This window comes from Triturus cristatus, chromosome 7 (genome assembly GCF_964204655.1).
Source record: "Triturus cristatus chromosome 7, aTriCri1.1, whole genome shotgun sequence".
NCBI lineage: Eukaryota > Metazoa > Chordata > Amphibia > Caudata > Salamandridae > Triturus > Triturus cristatus.
Genome location: NC_140590.1, coordinates 473,101,818 through 473,119,663, shown reverse-complemented (window position 1 = coordinate 473,119,663; position 17,846 = coordinate 473,101,818). Strand labels below are relative to the sequence as shown.

The following is a 17,846-nucleotide window of genomic DNA, read 5'->3' as shown; positions in this document are numbered from 1 at the left end:
AGTTACTTTCGTATTCTTTCTTTCAGTTCCTACTCTCTGAAGGAGTAAGTTATAAGAGGAACTCCAGACTGACAGGTGGAGTATAACCCACAACAGTGGGAAATAACAGGGGTTTGGCAAAAGGGCATGTGGATCAAATTTGTCCTGAGGAATGCCGGAGATTTAGTTTTTTGAACCGGCAGAAACATATCGACTGCTATGCAGAATGGAGGGGTGGTGAGCACCTAATTAACTCACTCCACCACCATCCATTTGGGTATATAGTCTTTTCACATATATATACCTTTTTAATCTGACAGGGGAATCCAGGAATAAAATTATTAGAGAGATATCCCTGGGTCAGTTTTAAGATTCATCTTTTCTGCACTTAAGGATCCAGCCTTCTTTTGTTTTTGTTTGTATCATTGTTGTACTGTCTACCCCTCCCTATTGCTCCGCCTCTAGCGTTGGCTTGCGCAGAGGCGTTAGTAGCAGCCCGATGATGAAGCATGCCACAACTCGTTGTGGGTGAGGGCAGTTTTCAAAAAACATGTGTGCTTTCTTAAAAACATTCAGCAATTGCTAGTGGATTAAAGCCGTTCTTCCACCCTACCTCCTGTTTTGTGTGGGATGCTTTACAACTGAAGCCTGTAGATGTTTTGACAATATGGTTGGGCAGTTGTGCTGAAACATTCACCATTTGGACCCATTTTTGGGTTGAGCCTAGGCAGTGCATGCACTATTCCTTCAAGACATGCCGTATTCACTCTAAGGGCTTACGGCCCGCCCATTGCCTTTTTATTCATCACTTCGATTGTCCAACAAAAAGCCTTGCTTGCTAGTGGCAAATCCTTCTTCTTTGTTTGTCATTATTGTCATTTGAATGCTCTCATGAAGCAGCCTAACTACAGTATCTTTACACTTTTGTCTTCATGTGCTGTTTTTGTGGAATTATTTTTTTCTTTCACTCGCTTTGCTCCAAGCTCCGTTGCGGACTACAGCTGCACAGGGCTCTGGTTTCTACCGTGGTGGCCAAGTAGAGCAGCAGCATTTCCTTTGATCAAGTGTCAGCATGCTGGCCGCCTCAGGAGGCCATGCACCTTTCTTTTATTAACACAACACCCACTTCCTGGCCACAGCTCTTTATGTTTTAGCATGGCAGCTTTGCGCCTTTCTTTTATCAGCAATGAGGCTCTGAGCCTCATTGTCTGCCGCCATAGACTCCCACATCCCTTTGTACATTCGCTCCACATGGCTCTGGATGTCTGCAAGCAGCTGTGGCAGCTTACTAAACTCCGTTGCTGTCTACAGCCACGCAGGGCTATGGTTAGTGGCATGGTAGCCAAGTAGAGTGGCAGTGTTTCCTTTGATTAGGCATCAGCTTGCCGGCTGCTTCAGGAGGCCACGCACCTTCTTTTATAAACACAGCGTCCGCTTCACGGCTGCTGCGCTTCGTCTTTTAGCATGGTGGCAGCGCACCAGTAGTAGGCTGAATTTCTGAGGCTTTCTGATTTCACCGACTATGTAAAGCACCGTAAGCACTAGAACTACACCTCTCCGTGCCCATTTACTGGTCCAGACATCCTCGATCAAGAAATGGTGCACTGCTGTACTGTCCCAGGATCTCCGGTAGGTGCCAAGGAGGTAGCAACCTGGTACAGTTCCTGGGGGAGTGTGGACATGAAAGAGTCCAGCAGAAGATGGAGCTGTCCAAGGTGTGACCCGGTTGGCTGGAGAGCAGTGAAGATGGGAGGCAGTGCTCAAACCTGACTCTGGCAGGAAGCAAGGCTTAGAACAGGTGATTCGGCAGTTATCAACCAGACCAGTCCCCTTTACCATGAGCCTCTTGCATCAGTGGGAACAATATACCACTGCAGTAAGGCACCCCAAACACAGTCTCTCATCTTTTTTAAACCACGCATTTAGCATTACTTCCATTGATTGAAAACAAATATGCAGAATTGTGAGTTTTAGCACTTTGCACACCACAAGTATTTAAACCCCACCTTTTCAAAGTTCGCCATACACCAGGACAAATTCTTGCACTTTTATTTCATCTGCTGAAGTCACCATAGGTCTCAGATGTGGAAGCATTCATTATTATGGAATATTTTCAGTAAAGTCATTAATTAGTGGAAGACGGAAACGTGTTCAAAGCACATGGGAGGCCCAATGACCTGGGAGTTGGAGCTTGCAAGGTTGATTGAAGAATTTGAACACCTGTCCAGTGGAGTCAGGTGAAGGGCAGCTGGCACTGAGTTGTGTCCGTAGACATGATTCTTGTGCAGAGGTAGTCAGTGCAGAACTATCTGAGGATGTGAGCATTAGCTCTGAGATCACTGAATTGTTCTTAGTCTTATTACTGAGTCAATAATTCACCTAAAGTAGCTTAAAGTCCACCTGAGTTGGTGTTCTTTCCCATGGATGACAATAGTCCGCCAGTCGTACACACAACAATAAAGATTCCATCCATATGATCTCATCATTGTTGCTGTAAATTAAAACTGCATATTAGTTTAACTGGGAACACCGCAGTCATGTTTTCCTTGCGTCTGCCTAAGGGAATGTACCTGTCAATGATATAGGGGTCTCCAACCTTTTCTATAGTGAGAGCTACTTTAGATCAATTAAACCTTTCCTGAGCCACTGCCCAACATAATGATTCTGAAAGTTTACACAACTTAAACACCTTGACTCGAGTACCCCCAGCTGTGATCCAGTGAGCATTACAGCATTGTTGCAATAGCTAAATTACAAACGGGGAGACGAGAGCAAAAAAAAAGGAAGCAAAATAAAGGAGCAGATAAAGAAAATGAAAACATAGAAAGCAGTGACGAAAGAGAAATTAAGAAAGAAGTGGAAAAATAGAAAGAAGGGAAGGAAAAAGAATGCAATGTAAACAGGAAGTACAAAAGAAAAAAATAAAGATAAAAATAAGTCAAGAAGATCAAAAAAGGGAATTAAAGGGAAGGAAGAAGCAGGAAAGGAAAGAAGTAAAAAGAAAAGCAACGGAGAAAGAAAAGAAATAAGTGAAAACAAGAAATAAACAAAATTGAGTGAAAAAAAGGTGAGGAAGCAGAAGAAAAGAAAGCAAAGAATATTGGGTGAAGAAAGAAGGTATGAGGAAGAAAAAGGAATAAGGAAAAAAGTGAAATGAGAATTGTTGAGGAAGAATGGAGAAGAAAGAAAAAAGTAGAGAGAAAAACAACAGCAAGAAAGAGCAAGAACGGACAAAAAAGAAAGGCAGAGGGAAAGAAGTAAAGAACGAAAGACATAGGACGAAAGAAGAGAAAGCAAGAAATGGGGGGAAAAAGTGACTCAAGAAAGTGTAGAAAGAAAAGAAATATCCAAGGAAGAGGAGTTGAGAAAGAGAGGAGAAAAGTAAAAAAGTAGGAAAAGAAAGAGAAATAAAGAACATTTTCAGAAGAGGGCACTCTGCAATGAGGGCTTCCCAGGCCTCACAGAAACGAGAGCACATTGTTTCAAAGTGACAGGCAATGAAGAGTGAGCTACTGAGAGCGAGGCAGCGAGCTACTGGTAGCTCACGTTCTACCTGTTGGAGACCCTTTAGAGCCTGTCTTTCACATCTTGGCTCTCAAGATGAGAAAACAATTAGCTTTGTGTTGTAATGTGAGGCCTGTGTAGAGTTAGGTGACATGAACGGAATGAAGCAAGCATTCCACCGAGGCCAGTTTCCAGGCCCGTGCAGTCGAGCTGTTGGACTGGCAAGGGAACAGGCCTTCTTCTGTGGTCTGCTGGTAAATAAATATACTTGCCTACATACTGCAAGGCAGTGTGAAGAGATTTAATACACCTGACCAGCAGCCGCAAGTTATGCTCTTGTTACATTTGAAGGGCATCTCTCCCTTTCTGATGATGTCAGGCTCCGGCAGCTGTAATATTCGTCGTGTTTTATGGGGTCGTGCGAGCTTCACTGATTGCCTGTATTCGATCATCTATATATCTGTGCCTTGCCTTTGTTTAGGGAGATCATTATGTTTATGGTTCTGAAGGTGGTCCCCTATCCAAAGAATCTACAGTCAACAGATATTTAGTTTTTGTTAATAAACCTTCTTCTTCTTCGTTTGGTGTGTGCATAGATGTTCGTCAATATTGCACTGGCGTATTAGGTTATACTATGTTACGTTATTTGCTTTGTATACTGCCCATATCTGCCAATTACTTGGACTCTTGGCTCTTTTCCTTGCAGAAGTGGATGCATCTGGTTATGGGTGTAACCACAGCGAGCCGTGCTGACAGACCATGCACAATGCAGTGAGAATGGTGTTGTGTTGAATGTTGGGGTATCCCTGTGGTTACTGTCACCTGCCAGCCAAGGCCAGGTGTGTGAGGTGTTTTAGGGCTGTCTCTGAGGGCCGTATTGCAGGTAATGTGAACATTCACCTAACCCATGTCACTTATATCTATTAGTCCCTCTGCCTGGTATCTTGGGGACCTAATGCACACACCTGTGTTTTTTGGGTGTTAATGGTGTCTTTGTGTAAGAGAGCATTTGGAGTGTATGAGGATGATTGCATTGTAGAGAATGTTAAGTTGATTTTAATGTCCGCCTGCAAGGCTGGTTATCTGCATGATCTTAAAGCAAGGGTTTTCATTTGTTGTCTGAGATGGTCAAAGTAGGTAAGTCTCTGTAGTTGCAATTTGCTCGGGCCAGCACCAGTATTGTTATATACCTTTCGCTGTATCCCGTGGCCCCTTGACTCCATGTACCTGTTAGTGGGCAGTCATATTCATTTAGTGGTATTGTCGGCTAGCTGCCATCTGAATTGAATGTGATGTATTCCAAACTAGCTGTATGGGCATCCTTAGAGCTATCATTGCGTTGATCATCATAGCACCAGACTTGAATACTGTAATGTTCCATACTTAGTGGTGTAGCACCCTATGCTTGCATATTAAAACTTTCACCGACCCCTGACCTGAATTGGCCAAATTTGCCCTTTTCGGGCAATAGCTCTACTTTTGCTAAGGTAATTTTCTACCATTTTGATAACTGTATTTCTTCTCAGCGTTGCTGTAGTTTTTTGACATGTGATTATATGCTGCACGAAAAACCCCAAATAATATACAGAATAGGACTGCTATTGAGGTGCGTTGAATCCCATTGCACGGTCAGGGCTGCCCTGTATCCCTATGTCATGAGATCATGTATCAAATTTCATTTCACAACAAAACGTGTTCTGGAAGTTGTGTTTCTTTTCACCAATTGCATGGACGCACTCAACACCGACCTGTACCATGTACATGGTGTCCCGAGGAGGTGAGGCGCGAGGCAGCCCTGCTGTCCGCATGAAGAGCCCTCGGCAAGAGGCGGGCAGAGATCCGCACTGTGCAGAAAGGCTTGGAGCCCACAAACCACAATGATTTTCTTGTCAGACAGTAAGAAAATCAATGAAGAATCAGTTAATGGGATGAGAGGCTTGTTCTGTCGATGGCCCTTCAGAGCTAACGGTGCTGCAGGCCTGAGAGGCGCGGGCACAGCTCCAGCCTCTTTTGAGCCCCTTGTTCTTTGCCCTCCTGCCGGTTTGTTGGCAGAGCCACCCTGTGTGGCTGCTTCTCCAAGACTGCCCCCCCAACTCCATATTTTTCAAGTGAAGGATCACTCTAGATGCTGCAGAGAAAAGGAAGAAAGTTAAAGAAAGTCTTTCCCTGATTCAATAATTCATTGGGCTAATTAGGAGCAATGGGAAGGGCAGCAGCGATTCTAACCACTAATTAGCTGTGATGTTCGCTATTGTAGCGTCAGCTGATCCGCTGCCCTTGTATCCGGGAGATTGGTCCTGGGCTCTCTGCCAAACCCCATGGAGATCCAGAGCACAGGGGGTTCGCACACAGCGTCAGCAGATAGGGGCAGTCCAGCCCACGTCTTGTTTAAAAGAATTAGACCATAAAACCTGCATTTCTGTCTGTAAGTGTGCACTCAAGTGCACCATAAAGTATATTCTACCCTTCCTGTTGACGGTTCCTAACACCAAATACAACATGGGGGGGGGGGGGGGGGTGGCAGTCACGACCTCCAAGATCAGGAAGCCCTAACATTTAACGTCCTTTTAGTTGAAATTCATTTAAATCAAATTTATCTAAAGTTATGGAAAATTCAAACCTTTGGCTCTGAATCACAAAAGCATTTATGAGTATGGGAACCAGTGCTGTAGGAGTACTCTTTTACGCCCTCTTACATTTCTTCCTGAACCTGCCTGTAACGTCCATCTCCCTATGAGTAAAAGTGTAGAGGGCTATGAATGAATGAATCAATAAATCAAAGCATTTGTAGAGCGCACTACACACCCGTGAGGGTCTCAAGGCGCTGAGGGGGGAGGAAGCTGCTACTGTTCGAAGAGCCAGGTCTTGAGGTCTTCTGAAGGTCAGGAGGTCTTCGGTCTGCCGTAGGCGGATGGGGAGGGTGTTCCATGTCTTGGCGGCGAGGTGGGAGAATGATCTGACACCGGCGGTCACTCTTCGGATGCGGGGAACGGTGGCGAGGGCGCGGTCTGCGGAGCCGAGCTGGAGGGACATTTCTATCTGTACTAATTGTAAATGAATATTCCTTGAATGTTCTCATTTTATATGTTTTGGGGCTAGTCACAAATGGATGTAAGAGGATGTACGAGATAGTATGGGATACTACTTTACGTACTCCAAATTTAAATGCCTTGGTGAATACGCCTCATTATTTTTACACAGGATTATCTATGAGCATTTATTTGACATCACTAAGTGAATCTTTTATAGTACACGCAGTGCTTTACAAATATTCAAATAGCACTACTCCTACTGCTACAGCCTCTGCCACTACTACTACTACTAATAATAATAAAATGCTGAGAGAGAGGTGGCTAGGGTGTTCAAAGCTGAGAGAGGTACAGGAGGCCAGAGACCATGGGCCGGGTGAGGCAGTCAACAAGCAGCAGGGAGGTGTTAGGATGACAGCACTTCAGCTAGATTGAAGACATGCCTTAAGTCACACTGGTTGCAAGGACACAGCGACACTGTATTTTTCTCTACAACTCAAGGAAACTAGTTTAAAGAGCAGGTACCTTTTTTTTATCAATGGTGGATGGCGACTCTTGAAAGTGGTGGTGCGTAAACCTGACCAACACGTGAGGGGTTGGAAGTGGTGGGGGGATTCCCCTCCAAGAACATTTTGGTGCAAAATTTGCATAAAAATCTAAAGCTTGAGCAGGCAAATCAGATTAGAGAACAAGACGGCATTTGGCACTGCCTTAAAGTCAGTAGGAGAAGTAAATGTAAGCCTGTGGCACCAAGCCGTGTTGGTGCAGCAGAGCTACAAATGAATTTTAGTCAGGTTCCAACGAGCGCTTTTGATTTGTAGTAATAAACATTAGTAGGACAAATAGATTGCTGATGAAGCATATTGTTTTGCATTCTACAGGCAGGTGAAGGTTTGCAGCGTGGCTTCACATTAGCTTAAACCCACTGCATGAGTCTGTATGTAAATTAGCAGCTGTGCATGGGAGAAAAGAAGTCAAAGTATCAGCGCTATATTAAACACATAAAATAAATGATGGAATACATTTAGGGTTGTACACTAAAACACCAACATTCTACATGCTATACACTACATGGCAACATATTACAAGACTGTTTCAGACGTGAGTTGCAAAAGCATACGAGTGATGACAAGCCTTTGTGGATTTATTTTTTATTTTTTATTAATCAACAGAAAATTACAGTTTACAACCTCTATGCAGAATGATGCAACTACTTCCAATAGTGATGCACAAATAGAAAAAGATAATGGTCTCTGCATTCAGTTCATAGGGAAATGTAAGCACAGGTCCTGTACATGCTGTTTTCACAGAGATATTTTTAGTCCCATTTCACTTTATATTTTTCCCATCAGTATTGTTTGACATTCGTCAGATTACTTTATGCCTGCTCATGTTTTTCAGGCAGTGTATTATTTCTACATGTTTCTAGTAGACTTTTATTGAGATGATGGCAACGAGTGCCATGGACAGTGGAATTAATGACTGTGAGTGCCCTACTACAAAGAAATCAGGCAATGAGGCTACTAGGAGCAGTTTGTCCATACTGGGGAACACCGAGTCAGCTATGTTGTTACAAAAAAGAAATCGTGCCCTTTAAAACATAAGCAGACAATGCCAGCTCTAATGAAAAACATATCGTTCTTCTGAAATACTTACCATTTGGTGGTTTGGGCATGCACTGGTGGCTGTAATAGAGGGATCTCTCAGGTTCTCTGAGGGTGGAATGCCTCTAATTTTTACTGGTGGGCACGTGCTGCAGTGTAGACGTGACTGCTGTTTAAATGCGAAATTTGGAGAAGCCACGGAAGGGCCTTGTGTGGTTCAGTCTTAAACTGATTGTCACTACAAAAGGACACGTATGAGCTTGTGTTTAACCTGACTTCACAGAAAGTCATTGTTTAACTCTTGATACATAGTTTACATACACAGGGTAAGAAAAACATAGTATGAGGAAGAAGTACTGTATTTTGCTCTTTTTTATTTTATATAGCGCCAGTGGAGCGCTTTACATGAGCATTAGTTACATTACACAAGTTCAGATTCATGTCATTCTAGGCCTGGGGATGATTAAATGATTTTGTCCAGAATCACAGAATGTTGAGCCGAAGCCGAGAATGGAATTTGGTTCCCCAGCTCCAAAGTTGGCAGCTCTGGTCATAATGCCACATTCACTCCCTAAACACTTGTATTTGAATTTTAAGGACCTTATTAGAGGTTCTCTTTCCTTGTCAAATAATCCATCAGCCCCCATACACACACACAGAGCCAGATATTCACTCTTATACATAAATGCACTCTCTCACACTGTCAAGCACATCAGTGCCAGTCAGCACTGCCCTGCTGCCTGGTAATGATGAAGGAAACAATGGTCTCTGAAGGGGAAGTGTAGCCTCAACTTCCACGGAATGCTAGTCCATCACCATAGGAGGACTGGTTGAACTAGAACACATACAATTTTATTCACAAAGATTATTGCTAGTCATAGAAAAGTGAACTCATCGAGCTCTGATATCATGTACAATTAAAGCGGTGTTTCACAAATGACGCAATGATGCAGTGGATGTGAGGTGAGCGAGTAAGAAGTGTGCTAGCACTATCCAATATATATATATATATATATATATATATATATATAAATAATCTACTGGCAGTCGCCAGTAGATAGTTATAGTTAGGACCGAGTTTCCATATGAAATCTCAAAATTCTATTTTGAATAACTTTGGCGCCGGTTGATGAATCCTCGCGAAATTTTCAAAACTAATGGGGCGCTCCGCTCAGCTCCTACCCTGAAAGTCTCGGGGTGATTCATCAAGCGGGGGCCGAGAAAAAAGTGGGGTCCCAAAACGCGTTTTCTCCATGCATTTTCCCGTAGGACCTTTAGTCGAAGGTACAGCCCGAACGGCTGAACAGAATTACTTGAAATTTGGCAGAGAGGTAGTCCTCAGGTCAGGCATGTGCCTTTTGCATATATGGAGTCAATCTGTTCAGTAGTTCCTGAGAAAATTGCAGTTAAAAGTACATAAATATCTATAGCTGCGCACCGTGCGCGCACCGTGCGCGCACCCTTACGTGCGCGAGCGTAATTCTGATTGGTGGTTACATGTCAGTCAACGTTCGAATCGGTCGATATCAGGAAGTGTCGGCCGCCATTTTGTTTGTTTTGGGTGTGACACTGAAAAAGAGAGGTGGCGAACGTGAAAAGGGGGCAGGGTAGAGAGTTCCTGACCCCCTAGCCTTTGTCAGGGGGTCCCTGAAGGACCCCGAAGGGTGAAAAAACCTTTTATTTTATTTTTAAAAATCGCGGGGTGCGCGCACGGTGCGCGCACGGTGAAAACCTTAAAAAAATATATAATAATACATACATAATTTAGCAAAGGTTTCACACACGTTATAGTTAGGAATTAGCATTTAAAAAACCTTGCAAATTCACTTAAAAACCATAGGTTTCACACATGTTATAGTTAGGTGGACATTTGCATTTCACTCGTAAAAAACCAATGAAATTCCCCCGTTATAGTTAGTTCAGATAACTGTAACTCGCGCGCCCGCAATCCACTGCTCATGACGTTACATCACTCATGACATGGTCAGTGGCATCACTCATGACATCACTGATGACATCATCCTTGTGATAGAGTGGCGGTCGCACGAGTTATAGTTATCTGAACTAACTATAATGGGGGAATTTCATTGGTTTTGTTTTTTTACCAGTGAAATGTCCACCTAACTATAACATGTGTGAAACCTATGGTTTTTTAAGTGAATATATATATATATATATATATATATATATATATATATATATATATATATACATATATATATTCACAAATATATATATATCAATAGTGACTGTGTAGGATGCACAGAAATAAAAATGAATGTGTCCTCATGTAACGCAACCGGTGCTATGTAAAGTGCTCTGATACCCGATACCTTCGGGTCAATTTCACGCTATATAAAACTCTGTAAAATAAAAGGATGCACAGTTGTATAATGTAGACTCTAATAAAGAGTTGCAGGCTTCTGCATTACATATACACAGTACACTATTATAGTGTCAATGTTTCGACCCTTAAGTGTTGCTTGTGCAGGGTCATCATCAGGATAGAAGGAGAGAAACACCAGTTGGATAGTGTTCATGCAGTAAATGTCAACCATTAAAAAGTGAAGTGGATCAACAGATCAAAGGTCATAGAACCTAAGAACAAATAAAAGTCTCTTTTAAGTATTTAAGAGAAGTGTGCATTAATGGCCAAGCGACTGTGGAGCCAGTACCCAAAGCATAGGTAGACTTCTTATTGGTGCACATAGTGAAACATAAACATCCAGGGTTGGTATGTTTGAAACAGTCGGTTTGCGGTCTCAGAGAAGGTGCCTGAAATTTTGATATGATCTTCTTAAATGGATAAGTACAGGCCAAGAGATCCGGAAATGACCATGAATCCAGCCAAAAAGTACAAACTTTTGTATGATTCTGTTTTTACTAATGTCTTTTAGTTCTCGTGCGTCATTGCAATATTATGCTGCAGAGCACCGATAAGAAGTCTACCTATGCTTCGGGTACTGGCTCCACAGTCGCTTGACCATTAATACATACACTTATAGGAGACTTTTATTTATTCTTTGGTTCTATGACCTTTGATCTGTGGAATTACTTCAGTAATTAACGTTTGAGCATTACTGCATGAACACTATCCAATTGGTGTTTCCTGCCTTCTGTCATAATGATGACCCTGTAAAAACAACACTTAAGTGTCGAAACATTGACACTATAATAGTGCACTGTGTATATGTAATGCAGGAGCCTGCTACTCTATATTTGAGTCTAGATTATACCACTGTGCATCCTCCACAGTCACTATTGATGTATATATATTTACTATCACTAGTGCACTTCTCACCTGCTTACCTCACATCCACTGCACTGTTGCATCGTTTGGAAAACACCGCTTTAATTGTGCATGATATCAGAGCTTGAGGAGATCACTTTCCTATGATTAAAAACAATCTGTATGTGAATAACATTATATGTGTTCTAGTGAAGTAAATCCTTTGATGGTGATTGACCAGCATTCCGTGGAAGTTGAGGCTACACTTCCCCCACCAGGGACCATTGTTTTCCTTTATCATTATACTACCAAGGTTGCATTGTTACTGGGTTGCCCCTTGTTGTTTCAAATATATACCTGCTGCATGGAAGACTTCGTCAATTCAAACAATAGCACATAGTCATGAGCGGATCCTAGCACTCATACTTAGCCCACAAGATTGTCCCACCCCAATCTTGACTGTGCCTCCTGCTCTCCCCCTAGCTATCTATGCTCCTCAAACGCCCTGCTGACTCTGCACCGGGCCAAAGCGTCGGCATGTGAGGGCAGACAAAATAAAAAGCCCTGAAAGGGGGCCACGGCCCCCCAGCTGATGCAAGAACCCTGACTTGGGCACCAAGGGCAAATAGAGTTCTCGCCGGATTCTACGCAGTTACATGCCCACCCAAAAAAAAATCTCCAATCTATTTCAATATAGAACACCCAGCCTATGTTCTGAGCACATCTTACCTACCCACCTCTCTTCTCCTCGTTTACCAGGAATGGTGTGGTCCCACCCATCACGCTCACTAACACCAGCCTCCATTGCTTTTTACATATTTTCTTTCCTCTGGGCATATGTTAGTTTCACACACTCGCTCTCTTTTATTGGCATGTGAGGTCTCTTGAGTCTGGGTTTAACCACCCAAAGGTTTTCATTTTCTGGAGACTGTACTCCAAAGGGTATTAATGTAACACCCACAAAGCTGAGATTTTTTTAATTGGGCTTGGGGGCTATGCGCATTTTGAAATTAGAAACAAATGTTAACCCCCGTGTAGGAGAGTAGGATCTGCACTTATGTTGCCCCCACTTTTTTTCTGATGTATACACTGGTTTCTGGCTATAGTCTGGTAGGGCTCCTGCTAATCAGGGCCCCAGTCTCTCTGTTCTCTCTAAACGACTTGGTGTGCATATTAGATGCACCAGTGATTGGATACTGTGGTACCTTATGAGCCCCTAGTATATGGTACCTTAGGTACCTAGGGCTTAGGCACTTCACAGGCCTACCAGGGGCTGCAGCATGTATTATGCCACCCCTGGGAAGCAGACTCAATCTGACACCACAGGCCTGCTACTGCAGCCTGTGTGAGGTAGTGTTAGCACTCCTCACTGAGGTATATGTTTCTATATCTCACCATACACACACATATAAACCTATCAGCCACCCCTATAGCAGGCCCTATCAATCCTGAGGGCAGGGTGCTTGGTTTACAATGTGAGGGGGTGACTGTATGAGCAGGGCCCCTCTGCAGCTACCAGAGTCTATTCTCTATGGCTGTTTGTGGATGCGGTTAAACCATATACTCTTAAGTGCATTAAAATGCTAACTTTGGAATGACTGCATCAAAACATGTCGTGTTTGGTGTCAAACAACTTGGAATCATACCCCCACATCAGTCCATGATGTGGGAGCATGATCTCACCCTTCTAGAGGGGACGATATGTAAAACGACAGAAATCTGAAAGAGCCCTGGCATCACAAAATGGATGCCACCAGCACAGACACTGGGCTGCCCTCCTGCTGCTGACTGAAACTCGCAGTGGAGGAAGCCCAACAAAAGTCATCCTGTCACAGGGAGGTGTCACCACCTTCCAGACAGGATTTAGTGTATTGGGGCTGGGTGGGTGCACTCCTAGAGTGCTTTGAAGTCCTGCACTGGGGGAGCAGTAGGCTCCTCTGTGCATATGCCAGCTCAAACCGGTTCAGGGGCTACCTGCCCCTGCTCTGGCACGAAACTGGACAAAGGGAAGTGAGTGTAACTACCCCCTCCCCTGACCCTCCTAGAGGAGTGGTCATAGAGCTAGTCCCTCCCCTATCTTCAGTATAAGATAGCAAACGTTGCCATTGCAAAACAGATAGCCCTGGACGACACTCTACAAAGAAGAATCCTGGCCCTTTGATGTTCCACTACCTTTGGAAGACAGAAGAATCTCCCTTGGAGTCAAGGAGTGACTCCCCTGCTTGGCAGGCATCAAAAGGCTTAATCAATGGTTGCAAACTTTCCCGCTCCCGCTGGAGTTTGAAGTCCCTGCAGCCCCAGAAGTAGATTTCCTGACTTCACGATGGCCATTGTGAGTCCCCAGCAGAGCTGTGGTGAGTGGACCCCACGAGTACCGAGGAACAGCAATACCTGGGGACCGTGCACTATTGTCGAGTGCAACCCCTTCACTACGTTCTAAAAACTTGTGCATTGGACCATTTGTGGCCCAAGCCTCCAGCAAGTTTTGCAGTGAAAATCACCATCCCGAGTGACCGTGGGCTCCTGTGAAGCATTTCCTGAAGTGGCGTCTTTGCGATCCCTTGCCCGTTGGCTTGTGGGTCTCCTGAAGACTTTCTTATAAACTCAAAGGGCTCCCCTGTTTGCTCCAGGCCTGCCCTCACTTACCTTCACTGGGTGAGTCCCTCAGACCTTGCTGGTCTGCACCATCAACTTTCTTCACTCTACACGAGACTTGCAGTTGCCAAGGCTTGTTGGCTCCAATCTGGTTGCCAATACTGCAGTCAGCTGCAGACGTTGTGGGACACTTCGAATCCAGCTGCTGGTCATCGTCGAGCTCTCCTGGACCTCGTGAGCGAAGAGTCAAAACACCATCGACGACCTGAAATCACCCGACATCTGTGGTCATCCATCTTCCTGGTCACTGGCAAATGACTTTGAACACTGTCACTTCAATTTTCAGGTCATCTGCAACTTGAATCCACCCTTGGATTCCACCGGACACTTCTTCAGTCGACGCAAGCAGCAAGTCTTCTTTGGTCTCCATAGAAAACAGCGACGCGACCCGACACCAAAAGACACCTATGCACCCGGCTTCCCTGGGTGAGGTAACTCGTGCACTCCAGTGCCCTAGTGTGTGTTGGCCCTTGAATTACTTACCTTGTAAGTGGCTTGCTTGTAGACTTCCTCAAAGTACCCTAAAACTTTAAAAATCAAACCGCGACTTGCTCCATTATAATCAATAGGGACACACGCGTCTCCCGTGGGCCTGTTACTTACCTGCTAACACTGCAGTAGTGAAGCCCCAGCGATTCCCCAGGCCCTAGGCCTTGTCATTTTGCAAGTCAACATTCTTATACCATTTTTTTAGTATATGGTCTGGTTTGCCCCTAGGGCTCCAGCCATATTTGTGCTTAACTTATTGAGAAACGTTGAATTTTGAATGTGTATCTGGCTTCTAAGCTCATAAAGAGATTAGTAGACTGTGTCTAGAAATAAATACATATATATTTGATATATATACCTGTGTGGTGTCCTTTCATTTGGTAATTCAAGAGATTATAAGGTAAAATAAGCTGCTTTACATTCCTCTGAGACTTAGCCTGAAGGCTGCTCTTCACAGCTGCCACTAGGATAGCTTTCTTTAAAAGGTTGTCTTAAACCTATCTACCATAAGAATCGAATTGGACTGGTGCAAGGTGGCCACTATAACTCGTGACCAGCATATGCCAGGCCAACTTCTCACACCCCGTATCTTTTTTCTTTTGGTGAATTGTAATATGGTGGGAATAAAAGCAGCCTTAGTGAGGTCTTGCTTCCTTGCAGTCCTGGTTCCCCCAATAAAGTACCACATTTTCTGGCAGACAGGGGGAGAAGCTTTATACAAAAAGACTTACAGGATGGTTCTTTCGTTCACAGCTGTAATGTACACAAATCAGAGATACAGCCTGGCTTCATAATTTGCAAATGCAAACTATTTCAGACCTATGCAAATCAGTAGCCACTGAGGCTTATAGTATATATTTTTTCCTGGCATGAAATGGGAGACACAACGTTGATTCAAGAGAAGTCTTGCCATGCAAATTAGACATCCTTTCTTCTGTCACAGGTGGTACGTGATAAGTGCCTCCAGATTGGTGGCACATGTGGGACATATGGTAAAAAAAACCTGGGCATCTTAAAAAGGATAGGTGTCATTTGTGATACTGCTAAGGTTTTGCTTTTCTGTGTTTAACTAATTTTTTAGGTCTAGCCTGTGTGAGCATGCATTGGCTCAAACACTCTTACTTGTGGGAGATATTGTATACAACAAGGGGCTAGGTGCCTGCCCACTGCTTACCATTCATGGGCTTCATTCTCACTCATTTACTTCCTGGGCAGCGCAAGCTGTCTTCACTTCCTCTTCTGACTGGTTCATCCAGATTATGGTCTGCCTGCTGCTGGCGCTGTGATTGAAGTGCTTTTTCTCACTTATTGTATTTCTTCTTCCCCTGCCTTCCTTGTTGCTTCTTTCTCTCCCACTCCTTTCCATGTTGTGTCTTCCTCTCACACCCCTTCGTCTGTGTTGATTATTCCCTCCCACCCCGCGTTAGTCTTGTTTATTCCTATCACACCACCATCTATGTTGCTTATTCCTTTCTCATCCACCCGCCCGTGTTGCTTATTCCCCTCCTACCCCGTCTGTGTTTTTTAATCCTCTACCCCGGCCATGTTGCTTTTCCCCCTCCCACCCGCTGTATTCCTTATTCCCCTCCCACTCCCTTATTGTCCTTCTCACTTATTCTCCTCCTCCCAAATTGTCAGAAAGAAAAAAAGCACTATGACACAAACAGTGATAGCCACTTTATTGTGCTTTTTTTACATTCCTATTCGCTCCACCCACCTGCCATCCCGTTTTTCCACCCCTAAGTGATCGACAAAGCCAATCATCCATAGGCAAGACCATTGGCTTTGCCAATGCTTGTTTGTATAGTTCCCACAGTAACTGAATCCCTGATAGGCAAATGTATGTGAACATTGTTGCTAAATAAAAGCATTAGGTGTCCACAGTAGTTACAACACCTCAGACTCTAATCTAACGAGCAATAGTATTCAAACATGCCTCTAGTCTAGACAAATTATAACAAACCCCACTACCAGCACAGATCGACCCCACTACCAGCACAGATTGACCCAACTCAGGAGGATGAGTGAGCTCAGACTTCAATCCCCAACCTTTGCTGAATGAGTCTCCCAACAGTGATCTGCTTTTGACATTTGTTTTGTGAAAAATGGAAACCTACCCTCTGACATCTCAACTGAGGCTGCCAACTCACTGCAATTTATGAATTTGAATGACTGCAGACCAGTGCTTAATTTGAGCGGGTGGTTGCCGGTGGGGGCCGCCCATGCTTATTTTTAGGGACCGGCAATTATTTGTACACATGATAAATTCATCCAAAGCAGTATAGATAAAAACACACAAATTGGAAAGACGGAGAAAGAGAAAGATGACAAAAACCATCAGAAATGGGCAGGGACTGTAGGTAGGGGAGTAAAGAGGCAGGAGGTGAATTTTCATTAGCTTTGGTATTCAGCACCCAGACGTTTGATAGCACCGTCTGCTGGTTTCTGAGCAGAGCTTCGGCACCGGCACTCTTTCTTTTACAAATTAAGCACTACTACTGACTTAAATCAAATGTGGACTTAGGCAACCACTTGAGCACTCTCTGTTGCTTGGATTGGGACCGGTGTTTATACAGCCCACAAACACCCAGAGTTTCATGGGACCGAACCAAGTGCAGACACAGGAAGCCTCAGTGTATTTTCTACAGAGATGATGCACTGGAGAGCATTCCATGGGATGGGGGGAAAGAACAGTAAATTACTGTAACCATTCGCATTGCTAGGTCATATAATGTATGTTATAGTGTTTTAGAGACAAATATGCACATGAAGACTTCTTGGCTCTAAGAACACAAAAAAAATCCATATTTTTTGCTGCACACAAGTTACTTAATAGCTGCAAACAGGCCAGTTTTTAACGTTTTTCAAAAGGTGAACTGACTCTCAGTGACAATCAGTCAGTAAGGTGAAAGTTCTACTTTCTTTTGTTGTCTATGTACTGTTAAGATCATGGCCGAGGTACCTATTTATGTTTGTGATGTTTCGGGGATCTTTAATTTCTCAGATATGAAAGAAGGATCTGAAAATGCAAAGAAAAACTAATAACCACTGTTTATGGGATCGAATGGTGGGTTGGGACCTTAATTTAGTATCGAGGGGAAGCAGTGCCAAAGCTCAATTAGCAAAAATAGCACTATGCCTTATGGTGGATTATTTTCTCAATAAGGGGGCAGTGAAGGGCTGGGATATGGTATGGGACATTGGAAACAATTCTGACTCCTTCAAACAGTCTGGAAGCTGCACTTTGTGCAAGGTGAACTGAAATAAAAGATAACCTGAGCACCCCAATAAATAGCCCAGGGGTAGAATACTTACAGAAAGGAGAAAAATCAGTGCATGATCCTCATCTGTTTGAAA

General features: G+C 43.8%; 1 protein-coding gene across 7 annotated transcripts in view; it reads left to right on the top strand.

The window, feature by feature from the left end:
* Positions 1-17,846, top strand: part of LOC146809942 (heparan sulfate glucosamine 3-O-sulfotransferase 3A1-like) — a 317,780-nt gene that overhangs the window by 198,181 nt on the left and 101,753 nt on the right. The gene's annotated exons all lie outside the window — the stretch shown is intronic.